Genomic DNA, 12,859 nt, shown 5'->3' on the forward strand with positions numbered 1-12,859 from the left:
AAGCAAATATTTGTCTGGTAGTCTGTGCGTGAGTGTGTTGGCCTCCCTTTCCCCGGCTCCTTAATTCATCATCTCGGGTGTCTCCAGTCCGGGGGTCAAGATTACATTGCAGGAGAGGGGCGGGCGCGGCGAGATGCACGGAGGGGCGGCGGGAGAGGAGGCTTGATGAATGAACGGACGGACGGGCATAGCAATCGAGGGAACATTTAGTTAGTTAGTCAGGTAATCCGCTGGTGTGTGTGTGTGTGTGTGAGAGAGAGAGAGAGAGAGAGAGAGAGAGAGAGAGAGAGAGAGAGAGAGAGAGAGAGAGACACACACACACACACACACACACACACACACACACACACACACACACACACACACACACACACACACACACACACACACACACACACGTAGAGACAAAAAAAACTCCCAACAGTACAAAATTACAAAAAAAAAAATCCTCTGCGCTGTAAAACATTAGCCAGACAGACATAAAGACAGAAACAAACAAAACAAAAATACACAGAAGACAGAAAGTACCAAGACAAACAAACAAACAAAAAACACAAACACCCAAATCAAAACACAGACAGACACAGACACAGATAAATATGCAGACAGGAAGGCAGAGTAAGCAGGCAGGTAAGGAGGCATGCGGTGCGATGGGAAGGCATGTGAGGGCGGGCAGGTGGCTGGTCAGGTTGGCAGGCAGGCAGGTACACACTATAGGTAGGTCACTGGGTTGGCGGGCATCGCTACTCGCCCCTTGGAGAAAGTTGGGCCGTAACCTGGTATGTTACCCTCCTACGCACCTCCACACCTCGCCACACCTGCCCAAAACCGCAAACAGGCGTAAAGGACAGGTGTGTGGTTTAGTACAGGTGTGCAGGAGGTGATGGAAGCTACTGGTGGAGGCACAGGAGGGGGGTTTCTTTTCCTCTCGGCCTTTCCGTAGACGGGTGAGCAGGGCGGTGCGGGAAGGAGGTAAGGGGAGGGTTGCCAGAGACTGATGGAGCGGAAAGAGAGATTCACCCTTTTCTCCCGACGATTACAGCACACCCACAACCTCCACCACAGCCTCCACCACAGCCCCCTCCACACCATCGTTTGGGACGCTAAGAGGGATGGCGGGGAGGTGTGTATGTGTGTGCGTGTGTGTGTGTTTATGTGTATGTGTGTGTGGGGGAGGAAGGGACTGCAGATGAAGATGGCAACGGAGAGGATTGACCTACAGAGAGTTAGCTTCAGTGTGTGTGTGTGTGTGTGTGTGTGTGTGTGTGTGAGGTTCGCTTCTTGTTCATTCGCATATTGGAAAGTTATTGAGTTTCGGTGTATGTGCTTAGAAGGGACTGTGTGTGTGTGTGTGTGTGTGTGTGTGTGTGTGTGTGTGTGTGTGTGTGAGCTATTCTAGTTGTTTCTTCTTTTTTTTACTTTTTTTTTCCTCCACTACACGTTCTTCCCTTTCCAACCCTTCTGCCTAGGCCCAAAAACCTTGCCCCACGCCCCCACCCTCCCCATGCGCCCCCCCTCCCCCTCACACCATTCTCAGGTTGCATTGGCACATTTTCTTCTTCCGGGAGTAAAAAAAGAGCACAGACCCCTTTTAACCTAATTATGAAAACACACACACACACACACACACACACACACACACACACACACACACACACACACACACACACACACACACACACACACACAGCAGTAAACCATGATATGAGCCATTCGTTTTCTTTCTTTTAATTCTTATTCGAAAACTTTTTACGCATCCAAAATCCTAAAAAACAGGAAAAATTACCAAAATCTTACAATCTTACAATTTTTTTTTAGTATTTTTAGTAAGGAAAATCTACATTGTTATACTCAGCCCTTCTTTAACCAGACTTGCGTTTCAGATAAATAGAGAGGTTTAGGATTTGATGAAAAAACCAGCACATGACTTGACGATACAAAAAAAAAACACGACTTGGGAATGTTTATCAGAAAAGGTCTAATCTTGCGTGACCTCCCGAAGAATTAACATCGAAAATTCCTCCTCTTCGCTCTCTCTCTCTCTCTCTGCGCCTTCAATAATACTATTTTCGCCAATTTTCAGAGACATTAGCGAGAGAGAGAGAGAGAGAGAGAACACCAACTTCCGGGAGTGTGTTGTGTCTGGCGTATAAACACCTACACACCGCTGCACCTCAGAGTGGAAGGGGGAAGGAGGAAGGAAGAGAGGGGGGAGGTGAGGGAGGGAGGAGGAGGGAGGAGGGAGGGAAGGAGGGGAAAGTTGGAAGGGAGGGGAAGGGAAGGTTTGGAGGAAAGGGAAGGGGAAGGGAGGGGAAGGAGAGGGGGAGGAGATCGGCGTACCCCAGCCCGTGACCTACCTTGACCCCCCCCCCCTTCACCCCTCACCCCACACACCCACTCACTCACTCACTCTCCACTCCCAAGATTCATTCCACGATTTTGCTTTTTTTTTTTTCGTTCCTCTCTCTCTCTCTCTCTCTCTCTCTCTCTCTCTCTCTCTCTCTCTCTCATCATTCATCATTCCTCCTCTTTTTCCTCAACTCAATCCTCCCCTTTTTTTTCTTCTCCCCTCCCCGCCCTCCCCCTCTCTGCACCTTCCTCCCCAGCTCTTCTTACTCCCCAATCCTCTCATTTATCTTCTCTTAATTCCTCTTTATTCATCTCCGTTCACCTCTCAAACATGTTCCTCTAATTTTAGCTTTACATCCTTCTTCGTCACCTCAATCTCCTCCTCCTCCCCCTCCTCCTCCTCCTCTTCTCCCAACACTTCGCTCTCCCCTCTCCTCCCTCCCTTCTCCCTGGTCACTCCGTCCCCCCACCCCTCAGTGACGAAGCAGTGGGTTTTCTGTTTGCTTGCGTGTGACTGGTGCTGAGGAGGTGAAGGGGGGAGGGGGGGTGGGGAGGGAGGGGGATAGGTATGAACACCCTTCCCCTCATCCCACCCTTCCCTCTTTACACCTTTTCCCTTCCCCACTTTCTTTACTTTTCAATTCACGTACCTGCTTTTTTTTCTCTCTTCTCTCTCTCTCTCTCTCTCTCTCTCTCTCTCTCTCTCTCTCTCTCTCTCTCTCTCTCTCTCATTCCTTTCCTCCATCTTGACATAACCTGCATTCCTACCTACCCACCTGTCTTCCTAACCTCCCTTTCTCTTTAATTAACTATCATTCTCCCCTTTCCTTTAGTCCCTCCTCGCTTCCTATCTTCCCCCAAGTCGGTATTGTCAGACTCTCTACCCCTAACATCAAATAATTTATAAGGCCGATAAGGAGATCAGTCGGGTTCTAATGAGTGGGTTTTTTTAGGTTCATGGTACAGAAGAAGGGACACCTCTCCTCCCGAAACTGACCTCTCTTTTTGGCCACTCCTTTGACCTCTATTCAGGAGCAGTAAGTAGCGGGCTTTTTTTTAATATATTTTTCTTTACGCCCTTGAGCTGTCTCCTTTGCTGAAAAAAAAAAAAACTACCGGAAGAGTCATAAAACTACCCCTGGAAATGCCCAAAACTCCTACGAAAGCCGAAATGTTTAAGAATATAACCCTCCGTCCTTTCCCTCCATCCCAGCCCCCCCACTAACCTAACCTAGCCTTCCCTTTAGCCCACCTATTTACCCATCATCTTGACCTCATCCTCCTCCCCATATCATCCTTCCCCCACCTCCCCTCCCCATCCCTCCCCTTCCCCGTCCAGCACCTGGTTCCCAACTCTCCCCAAAACTATGCCATTCAAGAGAAAAGCTGCCGGGGCGGGGAGCTGGGGAGGGGATGGGGACGGGGGGAGAGGAGGATTGGGGAAGGGGGAATACTGGTGTCCGAGGGTGCATGGGGAGGAGGAGGTTGGGATCTTAGATAAATATGGTAGTTATGGGAGAAATCAAGAGGGGGGCGGGGAGTTGGGGAGATGGTGATGACGTGGGGAGGGGGGGAGGGGGAGGGCTAGGGAGTACTGGTGACCGGGGTTGCATGGGGAGGGAGGAATAGGAACCTTAAATAAGTGGATGGTAGATTGGGGGAGAAAATTGTGGGGGAAGCGGGGAGTTGGGGAGGTGATGGGGACGGGGGAGGGGAAAGGATAGGACTGAGGGAATTACTGGTGTCCGAGGTTACATGGGGAGAAGAGGGTAGGAATAAATAGTTAAATATGGATGTTTGGGAGAAATCAGGAGGGAGTGGGGAATTGGAAAGATGATGGGGACGGGGAGAGATTAAGGGGTAGGGCTGGATGCATGGGGAGTGGGAAATAGGAACCTTAGATAAGTGTATGGTGGCTTGGGAAGGAAATCTTAGAGGGCTGGGAGTTAGGGAGATAATAGGAACGGAAATGGGGAGGGGCTAGAGAGGGGAATACTGGTGTCCGGGGCTGCATGGGGAGGGAAGAATAGGGGCCTTAAATAAGTATATGATAGGTTGGGGAATGGGGAGGAAACCTTGGGGATGAGGAAAAGGTTATGGTTAAGGGGGGAGGGTAATTTCAATGGGTGGAGTGCGGTTTATGAGGGAAGGGTAATGGCAGGGTAAAGATCCTTGAGTCCTGGGGAAGAAGATATAGGGGATAGGGATGACTAGGGATGACAAAAGAAAGGGATGCTGCGTGACGCTGGGATAGTGTCAAAAAAAGGACGAGATTATTAGAAAGCGGATGAAAACGAAATAAATGAACCAGAGGAGAAGGAGGAGGAAAAATGGAGGAAGAAAAACTTTATGTACTTAAGAAAAGGAGGAATAAAACGAAAGGAAGAAGAAAAAGAGGAATAAAACGAAAGGAAGAAGAAAAAGAGGAATAAAACGAAAGGAAGAAGAAAAAGAGGAATAAAACGGAAAGGAAGAAGAAGGAACAGTAGAAAGAAAAGGAATAATACGGGAAGGAAAGCCGGATAGCAAAGAATGGAGGAAAGAAAGGGGGAAGAGGAGGAGGAGGAAGAGGAGGAGGAAAGGAAGGAGAGAGATTACTGAAAAGAATGATGAAGGAAAGGAGAGAATTAAAGATATAAAGAGGAAGAAGATTTTAGGATGGAGAGGCACTATCGAATGTTTACTGAGTGAGGGGAAGAATGAAGGATTGAAGATTAATTAAAGGGGAGATTGATATAAGAAGGAAGAGTTATAAGAAGGAAAAGGGAGAAGAGAACGAAGAGAGACATTAATAAAGTTAAGAAAGGGGAAAAGAAGAAAAAAATATGCAAGACGAATACTGAATGGCGGAAATTGTGAAGGGAAGGAAGGGAACCGTAAGGAAGGAAGAGGAATGATGGGCGGGAAGGTCATGGGGAGGAAGGGGGAGAGGGGAAGAGGGGGGAGACGTTGGGGAGGGGGCAAGGGGGAGGGGAGGAATAAAACTTTCTTCCTGAGCCATCGGTACCGAGCGGGGAGGAAGAAAAGGGGAGGAGGAGAGGAGGAGGAGGAGGAGGAGGGGAAGGAAAAAATGAAGTCATAGGAGTAAGAAGAAACGGAAGAAGGAGAGAAGAAGGATGAGTCAAGTACATCAGTCACACATTCTCTTGGTCACACACACGCGCACACACACACACACACACACACACACACACACACACACACACACACACACACACACACACATTCCATCCCCAGCAATCCCCTTTCCCTTCCCCTCGAGGGCATGCCAACATTTGGGGCAGCGAGTCGACCCATTATCTGATGAACGAAGAAGAAGAAGAAGAAGAAGAAGAAGAAGAAGAAGAAGAAGAAGAAGAAGAAGAAGAAGAAGAAGAAGAAGAAGAAGAAGAAGAAGAAGAAGAAGAAGAAGAAGAAGAAGAAGAAGAAGAAGAAGAAGAAGAAGAAGAAGAAGAAGAAGAAGAAGAAGAAGAAGAAGAAGAAGAAGAAGAAGAAGAAGAAGAAGAAGAAGAAGAAGAAGAAGAAGAAGAAAAGAAGAAGAAAAAGAAAAAGAAGAACAACAACAACAACAACAACAACAACAACAACAACAACAACAACAACAACAACAACAACAACAACAACAACAACAACAACAACAACAACAACAACAACAAAAGGAACAAAACAATAGGAAGAGGAAGGAAAAGTAGGAGGAGGGCCAGGTGAGAAGCAGGGAGAGGAGGATGTGGACCTGCACCGCCGCCTACCACCGAGGGGAACACACCAACTTTCTCGGCGGACTCAACCCAAAGGAGAGAGAATTTAAGGAGTGTTGGATCCGGGTGGTTGGTTAGTCACTGGGTTGCTGTAGTTGTTGTTGTTGTTGTTGTTGTTGTTGTTGTTGTTGTTGCGCTCTCTCTCTCTCTCTCTCTCTCTCTCTCTCACACACACACACACACACACACACACACACACACACACACACACACACACACACACACACACACACACACACACACACACACACACACACACACACACACACACACACACAGACACACAGACACACACACACACACACACACACACACACACACACACACACGAAAGGAAATTGAGTAGTGCCCAAAGAGGGATGAACAGATCGATGCCTGTGATCACTACAATGGACACACACCAAAAAAAAAACTGCAAATGAATAAGTGAACAGAGAAAAATAAATGACATGACGAAGACAATTAAAATCAAGAAATGGCAATGGTCAGGACATATATAAAACTGTGCAGAGAAGAGAACAATAGATGAACAAAATCTGATAGGTTGAAAAATAACTGACATAGTAAAAAAAAATAAGAGGAAGTAATGCAGCAGATGGTGTGATGAAACTGAAAAACGTTTACATCAATAATGGGAACAAGAGGCACATGCAACAAACGAATGGAGAAGCTCGGGAGTGGCCTAAACTCTGTAGTGGTGTTACATTCTGATGATGATGATAATGAATATATATTTTGGTAAAGCGGCGTGGGAACTCGGTTTGCAGAAAGTATACGCCAAACCAGCAACTTATGGACACACTCTGTTGGGGAAATTGCCCCGTGGAGAGCCGCCCGGGGGCATATTTACTATTTACCAACCGTACTCCGGTACCGCACCAGTGGCAAGAACGGTGCCGCAAGATTTGAAGGGATAACTCAACAAACTTCCAGACTCACGTAATTAACATTCTCTCTCTCTCTCTCTCTCTCTCTCTCTCTCTCTCTCTCTCTCTCTCTCTCTCTCTCTCTCTCTCTCTCTCTCTCTCTCTCTCTCTCTCTCTCTCTCTCTCTCTCTCTCTCTCTCTCTCTCTCTCAGGTAGTCACAGGTAACTCGTTCCTCCGCAAGAATCAGGTTACAAAAGCAGAAGGTAAAAAAAAGTGGGTGAACTCGGGTCTGAAGGGGAAGGGGGCGGGAAGGGGTGGGAGGAGGGGTGAGGAGGAGTGGTGGTTGGGGGGGTGAGGGGAATGGGGAAGGTGATGAGAGAAGAGGAGTAAGGGTGAGGTGAACATGAGTGGATTGAGAGAGGAAGGGTGTAAGAGTAGCGGTAATGGGGGGGAGGGGGAAGAGGGGAAGGGAGGAAGAGAAAGGGGTAAGAAAAAAGAAGGGGTAGAGATATGAGCAGAGGAATAAGAGGAAACAATGCGAGAAGGGAACGGAAATGAATGAGGAACGGGCTGAGAGGAATGAGATGAGAAAACAAGTGATGAGTGAGTGAGTGAGTGAGTTGGTGGGTGGATTAGTGAGTGAGTGAGTAAGTGGATAAATGAATAAATAAATGTGAGTGAATTAATAAGTGGATGAGTGAGTGAGTGTGTGAGTGAGTGGGTGAATGAATGAGTAAATGGGTGTGAGTAAGTGATTAAGTAAAAGAGTGAACTGAGAAGCATTTAACATCAGGGACAAGTGATGTTATTGACGCTAATGACAATAAATACAATGATGAGAAAAAGAGTGCTGGGAAACATGATGATGATGATGATGATGATGATGATGATGATGTGAATAGGGTGCAACAAGGAGGGGAAAAAAATATGCAGTTGTTGTTGTTGTTATTGTTGTTATTTTTATTTATTTATACATTCATTTATACTTTCTTGGTGGAGATGAGAGGGGGGGGGGGAAGACTGCAAGATATATGGAGGAGGAGGAAACACGGGATAAAAGAGAAGAGGAGGAGGAGGAGAAGAAACACCTGTAGAAACTTTGAAGATGAGGATGAAAGGAGTAATTAGAAAGAAGTAGAAGGGGGGGGGGAGAAATATATTGCGTAGGCCTATTGTAATGAAAATAGTAAAAGAACGACTGTATGTGATTAGGGAGAAAGGAATGAGAAAGAGAGGAGGGTGAGGGTGGAAGGTAGAGTGGATGGAGGTGGAGCCGATAATTGAGATGAAGGTGAAGATGTGGAGGAGGTGGATGACAGGTGGAACAGATGACAAAATGAAAGAGAGAAGAGGGAGGTGATTTCAGGTGAGCGTAGAAACGGTTAGGACGATGTGGAGGGGCATACAGGTGTGAAGGGGTGGAGGATGGGGATGTGAATGATAGGTGGAGGAGGTGGTAATATAGAAGGTGGAAAAAGGAGGTGATACAAGGGAAGAGGGAGAGGTGAAGAAGATATGGAGGAAAACATGTGGAAGAGTGGAGGAGGTAGAGGTGAAAGGTAAGAGGTGATATGGAGGAGGGGAAGAGGTGAGGGAGATGTGGAGGGGTTAGTGTGGAAAGGTGGAGGTAGAGGTGGAGGGATGGTAATAAAAGGGAAAGGGGGGGAGGGGTGGACTTGCGTGAAAGGTTAGTAAGACACCACTTCATTATTCCACCTCCTCCTCCTCCTCCTCCTCCTCCTCCTCCTCCTCCTCCCATCAGCTGAAGGTCACAAGTCAGTCATCTCATAAACACTATTTTTTTCCCCTCCAAGTGTATTCACGATATGCGGTTTTTCCACTTTTATGCTTTTCTTCGTAAGTAATTTAAATAGTTTTCCTCTCTCTCTCTCTCTCTCTCTCTCTCTCTCTCTCTCTCTCTCTCTCTCTCTCTCTCTCTCCCTCTCTCTCCCTCTCTCCCCCCCCTCTGCCCTCCCCCTTTTTAAGGCATTCTAGGTCACCAATTCTTTCCCTTCGAGTCTTTTTCCTATACTTTTTTACTCTCCCTCCACGTTATATCTTTCCTCCCAATCAGTGTTATTAATTCAAAAGCAGCAATTTCGGGTTTTTTGCAATGTACCTTGGCGTCTCCCCCCTACCCTCCTCCTCCTCCTCCTCCTCCTCCTCCTCCTCCGTAATCCTTGCCTCACGCCCTAAATATCACGACAATTATACACCAAATTCATTCAGCCGTGAGATTAGGTACAGCTGGTAGTTCTGGAGGTGAAGGGGACGGCCGGGGATGGGGGGGAGGGGTGATGGGGGGGAGGAGGAGGGAGGGGCGTGCGTATGGGCGTGGTATAGGTCGTTGGGGTGACAGAACTTAGCCGCTGGGGAAGGTTATATGGGCGTGGTGGGGGAGGAGGGGGGAGGGAGAGGAGAGGAGGGGAGGTGGGGGAAGTAGTGGGAGAGGGGTGGAGATAACACACACACACACACACACACACACACACACACACACACACACACACACACACACACACACACACACACACACACGCAAACGGAAAGTGGGTGAAAGTCATGGGCAAGATAATGGGGAGGAAGAGAATGGGGAGAGGTGGGAAGGAGGCTGCGGGGGAGGGGTGATTAAGAGAGTAATAAAGGTATGGGAGGGGAGGAAGGAGGGAGAAAGGGAGAACGAAGAGATGAGAAAAGAAAGGGAGAGGGTGGGAGAAGGGGCTGAGGGAAGGGGGAGGTGAAGGGGTGATATAGGCAAAAGATGAAGGGTAGAAGTGAAGGAAGGAGGAGGAGGAGGAGGGGAGACGGAGAAGGAGAAATGGGGGGGATGAAGAGGGAGAGCTTGTGTGGGGGTGAAATGAGGGAGGGGCCAGAAGAGGGGTAATGGAGATATGAAGGGTAGGTAATGAAGCCTATGGAAGGGGGTGAGAAAAGATGGAAAGAGGGGAGTTTGTGTTGGGGGTGAAACTAACATGGGGTGGCGTATAGGAGGGGTGAGAAGGGGGAAAGAAGAGGGGTGATGGGAGGATGAAGAGGTGGGGTAAGGAAGAGAGTGGAAGAGGGTGAGAAGAGATGGGAAGAAGGGAGCTAGGATTGGGGGTGAAACTAATATGGGGTGGTGTATAGGAGGGGTGAGAAGGGGGAGTAGAAGAGGGGTGATGGGAGGATGAAGAGGTGGGGTAAGGAAGAGTATGGAAGGGGATGGAAAGAGATGGGAAGAAGGAAGCTTGTGTTGGGGAGGGTATGAGTGTGTGATGAGGAATAGGAGAGGTGAGGAGGGGGACAGAAGACGGGAAATGGAGGAATGAAGGGCAGGTAAGGAAGAGTATGGAAGAGGATGGGAAAAGATGGGAAGAAGGGAGCTTTTGTTGGGGATGGTATGAGTGTGTGGTGGGGTATAGGAGGGGTGAGGAGGGAGAGAGAAGAGGGGTAATGGGAGGGTGAAGAGGTAGGTTAGGAAAAGTATGGATGAGGACGGGAAGAAAACGGAAGGAAGGGGCTTGTGTTGGGGGTGATATAAGTGTGTGTGGTGAGGTATAGGAGGTGTGTAAAGAGGAGGGAGGAACAGAAGAAGGGATATGGGAGGATGACGAGGTAGGTTAAGGAAGAATTGGGTAGGGGTAGGGGGTAAGGGCCTAAGGATGGAGGGAAGAAATGAGGTTATGTTGGGGGTGAAAGGAACGGAGGGAGGGAGGAAGTGAAGACAGAAGGAGGAAAATCGGAGGAGGAGGAGAACATAAGAACATAAGAACATAGAACATAGAACAAGAACATTCATTCCACTACCTCCTTCCCCTTCCTCCTCCCTCCACCTCCAATCCCCTACCCCCTTTTTCATCCCAGCCAGGAGGTGGGATTAGGAAGGGAAGGGTAGGAGTGAAGGACGAGAAGAGAGTATACGATGGGGAGTGTATGATTAAAGAAAGGAAGGAAGGAAGAAAATGGAGACAAAAAGAGAAACGGGAAGATGAGGGGAAGGGGGAAGGGGTGTGGAAGGGTATATTAGTGGATGGGAAAGGAGGATCATGGGGTTGATATGAGTGTAAATGAAGGGGGGAAGATGGGAAAGGAGGATCATGGGGTTGATATGAGTAAATTAAGGGGGGGGGAAAGGAAGGGAAATGGGAGGATGGCAGGGAGGGGTATGGAAGGGTGTGGTAGTACTGGATTTGAAAGGAAGAGAATGGAAGGGGTGAGTAAGAAATTCTAAGTAAGGTATGAAGGTGAGGGAAATGGAAGGGTATGGAAGGCTATGGTACTGGACTGGAAAGAGAGAGAATCGGTGAGTAACACAAATTCCAAGTAGCAAGGTGATTCATGTCCTGGTGAGGGATTGTACTATAAATAACAGCCTATTCCCTTTCGTTTCTCGTCCCCATCACTCATTCCACCTCCCTCCCCCCTCCTCCCCCTCCTCCCACTCCACTTCCATACACCCCATTTTCATCCACCTCCTTCTTCTTCCTCCTCCCTCCACCTCCACATCCCTACACCCCATTTTCATCCACCTCCTTCTTCTTCCTCCTCCCTCCACCTCCACATCCCTGCACCCCATTTTAATCCACCTCCTTCTTCTTCCTCCTCCCTCCACCTCCACACCCCAACCCCCATTTTCATCCCGATCATTCATTCCACCACCTCCTCCCTCCCCCTTCTTTCCTCCCCTTCACCACACCCCTACCCCTCCCCTCCCCCCCTCACCTGTCCGCCCGCCACACCTGAGCAGCGACTCAATAGGTCATTATTATCACAACAGTTTCTCCGGAGGAATGTCTCAGGTGCTTGTTTTTTTTTTTTTTTTTTGTCTGCCGGTTTACCTGTGTGTCTGTCTGTTTGTTTATCTGGTTTTTTGTCTCTCTCTATCTGTTTGTTTACTTCTTTATCTGTCTACCTTTTTCTGTCTATCTATGTTTGTTTATTTGTTTTTCATCTTCCTCTATATATCTCTTTGTTAACCTGTTTATCTGTCTACCATTCTGTCTAGCTATCTATCCGTTTGTTTATCTATCTGTCTATCTTTGTCTGTTTGCTTCCTTTATCTGTCTACCTTCCTGTCTTTCTACCTGTTTGTTTATGTACCTGTTTACCTTTCTGACTTTACTGTTTGTTTACTTATCTGTCTGTCTACCTTTCTGTCTGTCAACTTATTTGTTTACCTGTTTGTCCGTGTCCGCCTGATCACCTGTCTGTTATCGCTCCATCGTTACCTTCCTACCTGTCTTGTCTGAACGCCACGTAATTACAGGTGTCCGGCCTTAATGTCGCCCTTGTGTATTTTTTTTTAACTTTCTCAACTACGTATTGTTCTAACGTGTGTGTGTGTGTGTGTGTGTGTGTGTGTGTGTGTGTGTGTGTGTGTGTGTGTGTGTGTGTGTGTGTGTTTCTGGTTACTGTTGTTGTTGTTGTTGTTGTTGTTGTTGTTTTTGTTTCTAGATAATTTCATCACAGTAATTTTGCTGTTTCAATTCTAGTTTTTTTTATAGTTTTAGTTTGTCTCCTGCTCTCTCTCTCTCTCTCTCTCTCTCTCTCTCTCTCTATCTATCTATCTACCTATATATCTCTATCTATCTAGCTATCTATATCGATGAATACCCATGAATAAAAGATAAAAAAGGTAAACTGAAAAAGAGAAAAGATGGGAGAAAAAGAGGAAGAAAGGAGGATAATAAAGAGGAGATACAAGAAAGAAGAATTAAAGTGAAAAAAATTATGCAAGAAACAGTGTGATGAAAGAAAGTGATGACAAACAGCGTACAATCATCATCATCATCACCATCATCATCATCACCATCCTCATCATCATCATCATCACCATCACCATCATCATCATCATCACCATCATAATCACTAACAAATACAAATACTTTCATAAATACAAATACAAA

This window comes from Eriocheir sinensis, chromosome 43, assembly GCF_024679095.1.
Source record: "Eriocheir sinensis breed Jianghai 21 chromosome 43, ASM2467909v1, whole genome shotgun sequence".
NCBI classification, from domain to species: domain Eukaryota; kingdom Metazoa; phylum Arthropoda; class Malacostraca; order Decapoda; family Varunidae; genus Eriocheir; species Eriocheir sinensis.